The sequence below is a fragment of the Balaenoptera physalus genome, assembly GCF_965194825.1.
Source record: "Balaenoptera physalus genome assembly, chromosome: 14".
NCBI classification, from domain to species: domain Eukaryota; kingdom Metazoa; phylum Chordata; class Mammalia; order Artiodactyla; family Balaenopteridae; genus Balaenoptera; species Balaenoptera physalus.
In genome coordinates, this window is record NC_138893.1 from 5,441,045 (window position 1) to 5,453,360 (window position 12,316).

General features: G+C 39.4%; 1 protein-coding gene across 3 annotated transcripts in view; it reads right to left on the bottom strand.

Moving 5' to 3' along the window:
- BICC1 (BicC family RNA binding protein 1) overlaps positions 1 to 12,316 on the bottom strand; it is a 303,029-nt gene that overhangs the window by 287,697 nt on the left and 3,016 nt on the right. The window lies entirely within an intron of this gene.

Below are 12,316 nucleotides of genomic sequence, written 5' to 3' on the forward strand. Positions count from 1 at the left end.
GAAGCTGATAGACAAATGATTCTTTGAGTCCCTTATATGGATGATTTATGGATACAGACTCTGCGACTCACCAGAAATAGCAATCACCCTCAGAGGTAACCAACTCAATTATACATCATTGTAGTGGCTTTGCCTTCTTCCCCATGTGACTCTCCTTATTCCCTCACTTCCTCTCCTTGAGAGCACTTCCCAAATAAACTAGCTATCGCAAGCCCTCATCTTGTGGGAGAGAGGTAGGCAACCCCAGACTATGATGCACATTAAGTAAGCACAGCCTTATTCTATGGGATCTCCTTTTCTTTTCTATTAACAAATTCAGGTAGGTTTCCTCTCTTCCACTAGATTGTATTCCTCTTAAAGGTAAAGGGCCTCATTCACTTATGCAGTCCCATTACATGACTTCATGATTTTAACACATACAGTAATTTCCCACTGGGTTTTTCAAATGGCTTCACTATTCCTGAATAATTTATAATGAGAGACAAATTTCACAAGGTTGAAAGCTAATGATTCATACAGAACTTCAAAATCAAATCCATTTTAATAATATTTTTTGCTCAAGCCTACTTGTTTCGACTTAGTCAAATAAACTTTCATAGATAATGCATCCCAGATACTCAATCACTGGTAGTAAAAATTTTTTTTTTTTGGCCACGCCATGTGGCTTGCAAGATCTTAGTTCCCCGACCAAGGATTGAACCCAACCCCAGCAGTGAAAGCGCTGAGTCCTAACCACTGGACCACCAGAGAATTCCCAGTAAATATATTTTTGAAGCTATCTTTCTGTTTAGGTGACAGTATGACTGCCAGCAATGTTTTACTAAATTACAGATCCCTGTAAAATAAAATTAAAACTCTATAGATCTATGCTATCTTGGGTTTCTATTTCCCATATAAAAATTTTTTTAATTTAAGAAAAACAGTCTCCCGGACTAAAATAAACATTTCTTTATAGGATTGCTCCTGCAATACTAAAGCTACACATATATTTTCCTGACTTTTTAAAATTAAATCATTATAATCAAGCAATTTAAAAGATTATAAAAGCTTGTCAGAATACTGACTTTGGGACTTCCCTGACAGTCCAGTGGTAAAAACTCTGTGCTTCCAATGCAAGGGGCATGGGTTCAATCCTTGGTCGGGGAACTAAGATCCCGCATGCCATGCGGCCAAAAAAAAAAAAGACAAATATGCAAAATATTGACTTGGTTTGAATGGCACTTCAAAAGCTCAGCATATGATAAAGGAATCAACTCAAAACATAGATAATACAAGCTTTAGTGGTATTCTGTACAACACAAGAGAAATATTTTGCTACTTCTCAATAATCGATAAGCAATTAAAGTGATTCTGAAAATACTTAAAATCTGGATATACAGATGTCTTTTCAATTGAGATTTTACTCTAATGAACACTATTATGTTTCCCTGCTACATTTCTCTAGTGGTTTACATGACAGATATAAACCCTGGCACGTGGAACTTGATAACTGGACACACTGGCAAAGGAGGAAGGAAAATGTGACAAAAAAGATGCTACTTGGGGAAGCATACGATCTCCTTTGTTCATCTAACACAGTGTGTCAACACCAGCAAATCTCAACTATGGTTTACACTGTCATTCCTGCTCAGTTACTGCAGAAAACCTTAAATTAGCTCACATCTAGCCCACAGAATACAGGGCACTGTAAACCTGACTGCCAAGATGTCAGAAAGCAGAGCTTGTGGTCAGCTGCCTTGGGAATACTTGCTCCTCCAAAGATACTCCAACTGTCTTCATTCCAGAATCTTCCCCGTTTGCTGTGAATGCTCACGTGCGTGGTTCAGATCAAGGCAAATTTGTACCAAAACTACTCATGGATGTAGAGCTGAGTCAGACCCTAACACCACATGCCAAGTACTATTGGGCTTATACTGTACACTGTGCAAAAGACTCAGAATACTGGAGTTGGAAAGGATTTTAGGGGACATCTAATCCAAACCCTAAAAAGTTAAATAACTTATACAAGATGACAGTGTCAGTGGAAAGACCAGGTCATGAACTCAAGTTGCCTTGAGTTCCCAGTCACCCACTCTGCTGCGAGGAGTGGTTTATTTCCCTTAACCCAAAATACCTCAGTGAGTATCCTAGTGCAATGAACAAACTAACATAAAAAAAATCTCTTATCTGAGATGCTTTAAAGGCATATTTAAACAAATATCTGGAGATGTATTATTCTAAGAATAAGATAATCTGTAACCGAATAAATTGAAAAATTATATTCACCGTGACAAATTTCAATTTATAAAACTAATCAGACACAGCCACAAATTATCCCACATTAACCTCACTTGAATTAAGTTTTGCATATCCTCATTCAAAACACCATGCTAATGCACTATCACTAATAACACAACATGCTACACAAGCCCTAGACTGAGGGTGAAGAAAGACTACCTTGCATGTAGGGAATTACTCTGCCTCACTTACTTATGTAAGGCAGAACTATTTGGTGTTTCTTAAGGCCAAGCACATGCCCTAGCTTTAAAGTTCCGTTCTATGAGGTCAATGCCAGGTCCACCAGCCCAAAATGGTACAGTCTTTAATTCAGATCCATCGTGAGCCATTTACTCTGTAAACACACACAGGTATTTTCACAGCACTGGGCTGGAGGCTGCACAGGAATAAGAGATGAATTTGAAACATGTAGACCATGTACAGGGCACCAACTGCAAGCCAACTTTACATACATTCTCATATGATCTTCACAAAAACCCTAGGAAAGAGGTATTATTATCTCAGTTCCACAAAGGAAGAAACAGAGAAAACTTAACCAAAGCTAGCAGAAGGCAGCCCTCTGGAACGTCTGCATTCTCACCAAGAATTCTAACCACCTCTGTGCCTACCACCACAGCCCTCTGCATTTCGGCAGGGAGCTGAGGAAGCAACAAAACCTTTTCTGGAGTACAGTTTATCATCCTAGATTCAGATTTGATATGTCTCCACACTACGTAACAGCTATGACTCTGTAACAACCCCAAGAGGAAAACCAGTGTCTAGGTCCACTCAGAATTCCAAAAAGAAACCCAGGCCCCAGATTTAAAGGACTTACAGACACAAACTAGAGGACAAACATATGGACACCAAGTGGGGGGGGAGGGGAGGGTTGAACTGGGAGATTGGGATTGACATATATACACTACTATGTATAAAATAGATAACTAATGAGAACCTACTGTAGAGCACAGGGAACTCTACTCAGTGCTCTGTGGTGACCTAAATGGGAAGGAAATCCAAAAAAGAGGGGATATATGTATACATCTAGCTGATTCACTTTGCTGTACAGTATAAACTAACACAATATTGTAAAGCAACTATACTCCAATAAAAATTAATTAATTAAAAAATAAAATAAAATAAAGGAGTTACAGCTTTTGTGTCTGTAAAACAAAGACCCAAACAGCATCTGTATCTATTGGGTTGTTGCATGAGAGGCTGAGATGACTGAACAGGCATAAAGCATCAGAACAGTGTCTCACACATAGTAACTGCTCAATTAAAGTTGGCCGCTGCTTTCAAAATCGCTGCTATTCTTCAGTAACCATATTCCTCAAAATTTTTTCCTCGGAATATAGTTTCAAAGGAGAAAAAAGCTATGTAATTCGTATTCACCATAAGGTAGTCTATAACTGCAAAAAAAAATTTTTTTGATCAAAGGTACCATTATCCAACCATAAAATTTTAATTCTGAAAACTTGCTTAGAAACACAAAAACATATAATATATTAGATTAATGCTGAATACAAAACAGTAGTCAATGCTACAACAACAGCTACATAACCCCTATGCCAATAGTCAAGGACTGTATTTCAAGGACTACATTTCAAGGCAGAAAAATGAAAATAGCTGTTAGGAAGGTGAGATTACCAACGATTATTTTTCTTTTTAAAAGTTTCCCCTCATACTGCTTTTTAAATTTCTGTAATAAAAAATGTGTGCTCTTAAGTTATTTGATAATATATTAAACAGATGTCTGTTACACCTGACTTTATAGGAGTCTGTAGGACAACTAAATGCATTCTGAGCCTGCTGTGCCATAATAAAGACAGTATATCCCCTCCACAGAAATATATAGGGTTGTGCTCTTCCCCCAAGTTCCTTACAATAAGCCACTCTCTAAACAACATTGTGCCAGTTATAAATTATGCTCCTAGACTAAAATGCTTCAAGGTGGTTTAATAACATGGAGAAAGTACTAGGTTCAAGGGTAAAGGGAATCAGGGCTTCCCTGGTGGCGCAGTGGTTAAGAATCCGCCTGCCAATGCAGGGGACATGCGTTCAAGCCCTGGTCTGGGAAGATCCCACATGCCGCGGAGCAACTAAGCCCCTGTGCCACAACTACTGAGCCTGCGTGCCACAACTACTGAAGCCCACGTGCCTAGAACCCGTGCTCCGCAACAAGAGAAGCCGCTGCAATGAGAAGCCCGTGCACCGCAACGAAGAGTAGCCCCCGCTCACCACAACTAGAGAAAGCCCACGCACAGCAACGAAGACCCAACACAGCCAAAAATAAATAAGTTTTTTTAAAAAAAGGGGTAAAGGGAATCAAAGAAAGAAAAGGGCCTGAACATTCTTAATTTTGATCACCGTCATCTAACTATCTAGCAATATTTCTCAAAGTTTATTCCTGGGAACACCTACGTTAGACTCACACGAGATTCTTTTCAAAATACAGATTCCTACCACAAAATACAGATTCAAACCTACAGAGTTGGAATCTCTTGAGAGGCCCAGAGTTTGCCATTTTGTACAATCTCCCCAGGTGATTTTTATGCACACAGATTTTAAGAACTAGTGACTCCCAGACATGCTAATCAGGTATGATAAACATAATTCAAAGTTTGCTATGAAAGAAACAAACAGAACTCTAACTCTAGATTGGTGATTCAATTATTTCCTAACTTCTCACAACCACCAGCTCAAATAAGCCAGGATGTGGGATCACAGGTACAAGGAGAAGAGAGCCTACAAATTTGTTGTCTCTTCTGCCTACAATATGAATCTTTCCAGAAATTTTTCTTGCGAACTTTATCAAAAGCCTTAAAAATATCTATTCCCTTTGAGCTAAAATTTTCACTAGTAAGAATTTTTCCTCTGAGAATAATTAAGGATGGAAAGAAAAAAAAAAGGTTTTTAGGCAAAAGTATTTGGGGCAGCAGTGTTAACATTCATCACCTGACAATTCTTGAGTATATGCAGTACATCTGGCACTGGTGCATGCTTGACATACAGTATTTTTAACCCTCACAACCTAGAAATGATATTCATTCCATTTTAGAGATAAGAAGACTGAGGTTCGGAGAAATTATTAACTTGCCCCAGGCCACAGAACCAATAAATGATAGAGCCAGGACCTAAATCTGGGACATTCTGAGTAGAAACATTAGGTTCTTTCCACCACCTGGCCACCTAAAAACATTATAAAATATCATAATGTTTAAGCAAATCATGACATGTCAAGGTAATATTATATAGCTATTTAAAACCATGTTCTTCCTTATCTACAAAACAGAAATAGAGTTAAAGATGTAGAAAACAAACTCATGGTTACCAATGAGTAAGGGGCGGGGGAGGGATAAATTGGAAAATTGGGATTGACATTACACGCTACTACATATAAAATAGATAACTAATACGACCCTACTGTATAGCACAGGGAACTCTACTCAATACTCTGTAATGGCCTATATGGGAAAAGAATATAAAAAAGAGTGGATATATGTATATGTATAACTGACTCACTTTGCTGTACACCTGAAACTAACACAACATTGTAAGTCAACTCTACTCCAATAAAAATTTTTAAAATAATAATAAAACCATGTTCTTCAAGAATCTTTAATGAAATGGAAAATATCCGTGATACAATGTAAAGTGAAAAAGAAAGGATGTACGATCCCAGTTTAGAATTTAAGGGGCACAAGTCACACAAGGGTAGGAACCATATCTATCTTGGTTTTGTCTGCACCCCCAAAGCCCAACACTGTACCTGACATATAGTAGGAACTCAATATCTGTTGCAAAAATAAATTATGTGTGAGCGTACTTTTTAAAGACCAGGAAAAAATTCCCAAAATATTATCAGTGGTTATTGCTAGATTCTGGACTTAGGGGTGACTTTTGGTTTTTCTTTTTTATATCTGTTTGTATTTTCAAGTATTCTATAATAAGTTTGATTACTTTCATAATCTGAAAAAAAAATACAATGGCTAATTTTCAAATCTTATGTTTAAGCATCTTCCTATACAAGAGAGTTAAGCTCCAGATCAACTCAGTATGCAGACTAATATGTGGTTTATCTTATTCACTGTAACAGAGAAACTACTTTATAGCTAGAAAGCGAGCATTATCTTTTTATATGCTAGCATCATAAATGGGAACAGGATTTAATATGTATTACAAATATAAATGCTTTCATCAACCACAGTTATTAGTAGCTTATTAGGTAGTAAATGGATTTATAAGTGTATAACATCTACAAAATGTTTCTATTAATGGTTTGTGCATTTTGGATACTTCCCTAAATACTAATACCATAAGGATTAAAAATCAAATGTGGTGGCTTTTGCAGCATAACAACAAGGGTTTCTTGCCAAGATCATCCCCACACTGCAAAAGACATGATAGGTTAGCATTAAAATTGTGCCTCAGGACTTCCCTGGTGGTTCAGTGGTTAAGAATCCGCCTGCCAATGCAGGGGACACAAGTTCGAGCCCTGGTCCAGAAAGATCCCACATGCCGCGGAGCAACTAAGCCCGTGCGCCACAACTACTGAGCCTGCGCTCTAGAGCTCACGAACCACAACTACTGAGCCTACACGCCTAGGGCCTGTGCTCCACCACAAGAGAAGCCACCGCAATGAGAAGCCCGCGCACCACAACAAAGAGTAGCCCCCGCTCGCCCCAACTAGAGAAAGCCCGCCCGCAGCAACAAAGACCCAACGCAGCCAAAAAACTAAAATATAAATTAAAAGAAAAATTGTGCCTCATCCCAGGTAGTTTATTAAGCATTCTACATAAAGGAATAGTCATGGTCACTATTATCCCATGCATTTTTAAAGAACTAGATTTTTAAATAAAGAGAATGAACCAAGGATGAGCAACTGGTATTTTTATTAGCTCATCATTCTGGACAATTTCAAACAGCAAAACATGGCACAAATCTGATGATAATTCTATTATCAAACTGCCTCCAAAATGACTTCATCTTCTGAACAAATTCTGGCTTCGCTGGCCAGATGCTATTGCAGTGGCCACTCCAAGAAAACCCTAAAGGGCAGAAGCCAGAGCTACATTGAACCGGTCTATTCTAAAAGCAATCTGAGATGGGTGGTGGGAGGGGAGGAAGTAGGAGGGGAGAAAGTATATCTTAGAGTAAGAAAAGGTAAAATGTCGGGGAGGGAAGGACTGGGAGTCTGGGGTTAGTAGATGCAAACTATTTACATATAGGATGTATAAACAACGAGGTCCTACTGTATAGCACTGGGAACTATATTCAGTATCCTGGGATAAACCATAATGGAAAAGAATATAAAAAAGAATGAATATATGTGTATAACTGAGTCACTTTGCTGTACAGCAAAAATTAACACAACACTGTAAATCAACTATACTTCAATAAAAAAATAAAATAAATTAAAATAATAAAATTTTTTAAAAAGGTAAAATGGGGCTTCCCTGGTGGCGCAGTGGTTGAGAGTCTGCCTGCCAATGCAGGGGACACGGGTTCGAGCCCTGGTCTGGGAAGATCCCACATGCCGCGGAGCAGCTGGGCCCGTGAGCCACAATTGCTGAGCCTGCGCGTCTGGAGCCTGTGCTCCAGAACAAGAGAGCCCGCGATAGTGAGAGGCCTGTGCACCGCGATGAAGAGTGGCCCCTGCTTGCCGCAACTAGAGAAAGCCCTCACACAGAAACGAAGACCCAACACAGCCATAAATAAAATAAATAAATAAGTGAAATTCTTTTAAACAAAAAAAAAAGGTAAAATGGACGTTTGTATTGTGTTGTATGATTTTCAGTGAAAAAAACACCTGACAGGCAGAAAACAGTGGAGGAGAAAAAGACAGTTACAGTACTTGGGGGTCCTAGGTCTTGTTTGTAAAAGGAGTAACAACATGAGAACTGCTTTCCATGATCAAAGCTGTTTTCTCTTTGGGAATTAGGTTTATTCCCGGACTATGCCAAGAAGAAATTCCACCCACATAAGCATTACCAAATCATCTAGATTTCTAGGGGTTATCAATGCAGGCCAAAGTCTCTGACACAGGGAAGCTTTGGCATCAGGCACAACTTGGAACTTCTGTCACAGTGCTCTGTGCTTTGCCCTTTGTGGGGAAACTACGGGTTGGATCACTCGGCATCCATTCTGACTCCCTTCTTCCTTGCCTACTTCTACGAGAGAAGCTAGAAAAGAAGTCGCTTTCCCAGAATCTCTTGAAGCAAAGAGTGGCCAAAGAAATACAGATGGAAGTTCCAGGAGAGAGAATTCTTTGTCACACAAAAAGGCAAAATCTTGAATAAAAAATTAAAAAAAAAAAACATTTTTGTTTCCCTCCCTTTTCCCTGCAGAGACCACAGGCGCATCTCAAGGCATAGCCTTGGCCGGACTGCACCAATGAGGCCAAAGCCATCAGCTGGGATGGCCGAGGTCAGGGGGTAGGTTGCTGGGCTCCCTGAAGCCCCTGAGCAGCTCTTGGGGCCTGGCCCTCTTAGTCCCAGATTTTTTTGCTTCAACAGGAAAATAAACCCCTGGTTTGTTTAAGTCACTCTGTGTTGGGTTTTCTGTTAGTCACAGCCAAATAAATACATTCCTGCCTGTTAAAATCATCGATATAACAAGCCCTTTCTATGTTTTAACTTATCAATGATCAACTTAAGCAAAACCCCAGAAGTCTTCACAGAGATAAGACTGACGGAGAGCGCTGAGCCCCTGCCCACGAGTGCAGGGCTGTAACAGCCTCTCACAGCATCCTCGCGGGGCTCTGCAAGAGGTGAAGTAAGGACCCCAACCCAGGCCAGCCTGATAGCAGTTCCTGAACTCTTCACCGCCAGGCTACACAACCGCTGATGGATTTTATTCATTTAGTTTCCAAAACAATCTGAACCTTCAGTTCTGCTCTCTGAGTCTACTACACTTGTCCTAATACACTTTTCTGATTGGAAGAAGACTTTCAACTGAAGAAAAAAAGAAAAGATTCATATGCAGTTGTTTTTATAAAAAAAAAAAAACCTGGCAAGCATTTGCTTTCCAGTGTTTTGAAATCCTTATGCATCACATGGCACGGGGCCGCTGGGGCTGCTACAGTACCGTCTACCAAACACCACGTGCCTGGCACTGAGCTCCACTTTTCACACACATCATCTCGTTCTGCGCTCACAACACCCCTGGAAGATAGGACCATCATGGTCCCCATCTTACAGGTGAGCAAACAGAACACGTTAGCCCAGGCGCAACATTTTCTTTGAAAAACTCTCTTTCGAGACACCAATGAATGACAAGTTCGGAGCAACATCAAACTACAATGGAGATTAATGGATTTTTGCGGCTAGTCTCTAGCAAAAATATTAGAAGTGACGGGCTCCGGACCGTTCAAAGAATGAAAAATACTCAAAGCAAGAACAATGACAGCTAAAGAGAGTGCAAAGCCCTCTCCTCCTGCACAAAATCGAAAACTCCACACTCGTGTCCAGTACAGCTTTACTCATACCTGCTCCTCCACCTTTACAAGGGGCTAATACACTGCGCGTACGGTGAGCTAACAGGAAGGCCAATAAAAATATTTAGATAGCTGTGAATGTTCATTTATTATAAACCATTTAATTCATTTTCAAGTATACCTGATTTTCATTTTCAATATGAGAATGTGCATTTTATGAACTATGGTTTATAATAAATATGGTTATTAGTGATTTATTCAGCACTTACTCCGTGGCCAGCGCTGTGATGTTCTGCATCCATCTTTTTTTCTCTTAATGGTCACAACCACCTCAGATGTAGGCACGATGATTAACACCCCCTTTCATAAATGCGGCTGCAGGTAATGAATTTTCCCAAGCTCCCTATTTAAAGGTAGGACCAAGACTCAAATCCAGATCTGGCCAAGAACACTTCGCTTTCAACCATTAAGCTTCATAAAGTTATTGGATTTGTTCTTATTGTTTATGAGCCTTAATCAAGTCTTAGCTAGAAAACTACATTCAGCTTAGCTCTTGTTTGTTTTCTTTTTCAGCACTCCCCCATTCTCATATATTTTTACTTCATCTCTCTCCCTGATCCCACAAAAGCATCTAAAAGATTATTATCTATTTACCAAATTATAAGACAATCTTCACTAAAGTTTGCCAAATTAAAAAGATATGTAGGGACTTCCCTGGTGGCGCAGTGGTTAAGAATCCGCCTGCCAATGCAGGGGACATGGGTTCCAGCCCTGGTCCAGGAAGATCCCACATGCTGCGGAGCAACTAGGCTCCACAACTACCGAGCCTGCGCTCTAGAGCCTGCAAGCCACAACTACTGAGCCCGCGTGCCACAACTACTGAAGCCCACGCGCCTAGAGCCTGTGCTCCGCAACAAGAGAAGCCACCGCAATGAGAAGCCTGCGCACCGTAACGGAGAGTAGCCTCCGCTCGCCGCAACTAGAGAAAAGCCCGCGCGCAGCAACGAAGACCTAACACAGCCAAAAAAATAAGTTAATTAATTAAAAAAAGAAAAAAGATATGTAATTACATAACTGCTGCTCTTACTTTTAATCAATGTGTGATCAGCTGTTTTAGTGGCTAGTTCTACTCCTCAAGCAAGCAGGGGTCAATGATTCCTGTTCTGCCCATCACTGTGAACATGTAAAAACATGTTTGTTTTTTTTAATTTTTTAGCCACACCGCATGGCACATGGGATCTTAGTTCCCCAACCAGGGATCCAATCTGTGCCCCCTGCATTGGAAGCACAGAGTCTTAACCACTGGGCCAACAGGGAAGTCCCCAAAACATGGTTCTTAATGTCTTTAACAGCAATATCCTAAAAGCCCACCAGACATCAACCTCAATTCATAAAAACAGGCCACTGCCCCCAGACCACAATTCTTTCTATGATGAAATACAAGGGATTCCGAACCTTGAAAATGCCTATGAGTCTAAATTTTATGTAGGGATTTTTAACTGTACAGCACGCGTATATGTTTTTCAGTGTAAAAATAAAAGTATAATCATAAGATGTAAAACAACCCCAAAAGAAGAAAAAGGAAAAAAAAAAGGAAAAGTATAAATGTACAAATTCCATGTTTGTCTCTCAGGACACTGGCCAACACCAAGGCTGTATTTCTGACTCTTCTGACCCATTTATTTGCTACTTTCTCCCAGACTTTCCTCTAGACCACTCTCCTCCCTCTTTACATACCATAAATCACATTTAATTGACTGAAATGAATCAATACTACTATCCCACATGAAATATGAAGTCTAAATTCTGAAGATCAGTATTAAGTAAATCAAGAACAATTTTTCTTCATTATTATAATGTTGTCCGTCGTGTCTATTCCAAGGCCTACCATCCCCACCAAAAACCTAAACTAAACTTGAAAATCAATTCCCATTTACAAAACTGTTGACTAATATAATCAATAATCTTCATTTAGATTCAAACAGAAGTGTCAGATACTCTGCACGGCTGTTCCGAAGTAGTTATTAGATAAAAAACAAAAGCAAAAAATAAAAAACTAGTGATCTTTTTTCCTACATTTTTGGCCTGGTGGATTTTATGTGTATCAATTCTTTGGGGATTCATCCAAGAATGGTATTTCATTTCTTTGACCACTACCCTACTGCCCATATTTTAACCTCACTGAATTTTTGGTCCATTGCGTAGAAGAATTTCTCTACTAATAAAAATACAACCCATTAAAGATTAACTTACCCCCAGGACAGTCTCTCTGGAAACAAATTCCAAGCATTATAATCACCAATTTGCACTATGTAGACTTAAAGGCAGAGAATCTTATTTATCCTGATTTAAATTGGAAACCTGCACATATTTTAAGGCGATTGTGTGAGGAAAAATGGCAAATCCAAATTCACAATAATCAGAAACCCAACCAGGCAAATATAGACTTTTCTTAGTTGGCACTTTTCAAATGAAAAGCTTTCCGCCCAAGGATATCTAACAATATTAGAATATTTGTTGACTTTCCAAACTTCCTACCTTGTTCTCTATTTTACTTCTTCAATTATGAAACTGCAAAATTCTTTTGTTCTCTAGATATTTAGATATAGACTACTGTCAGAA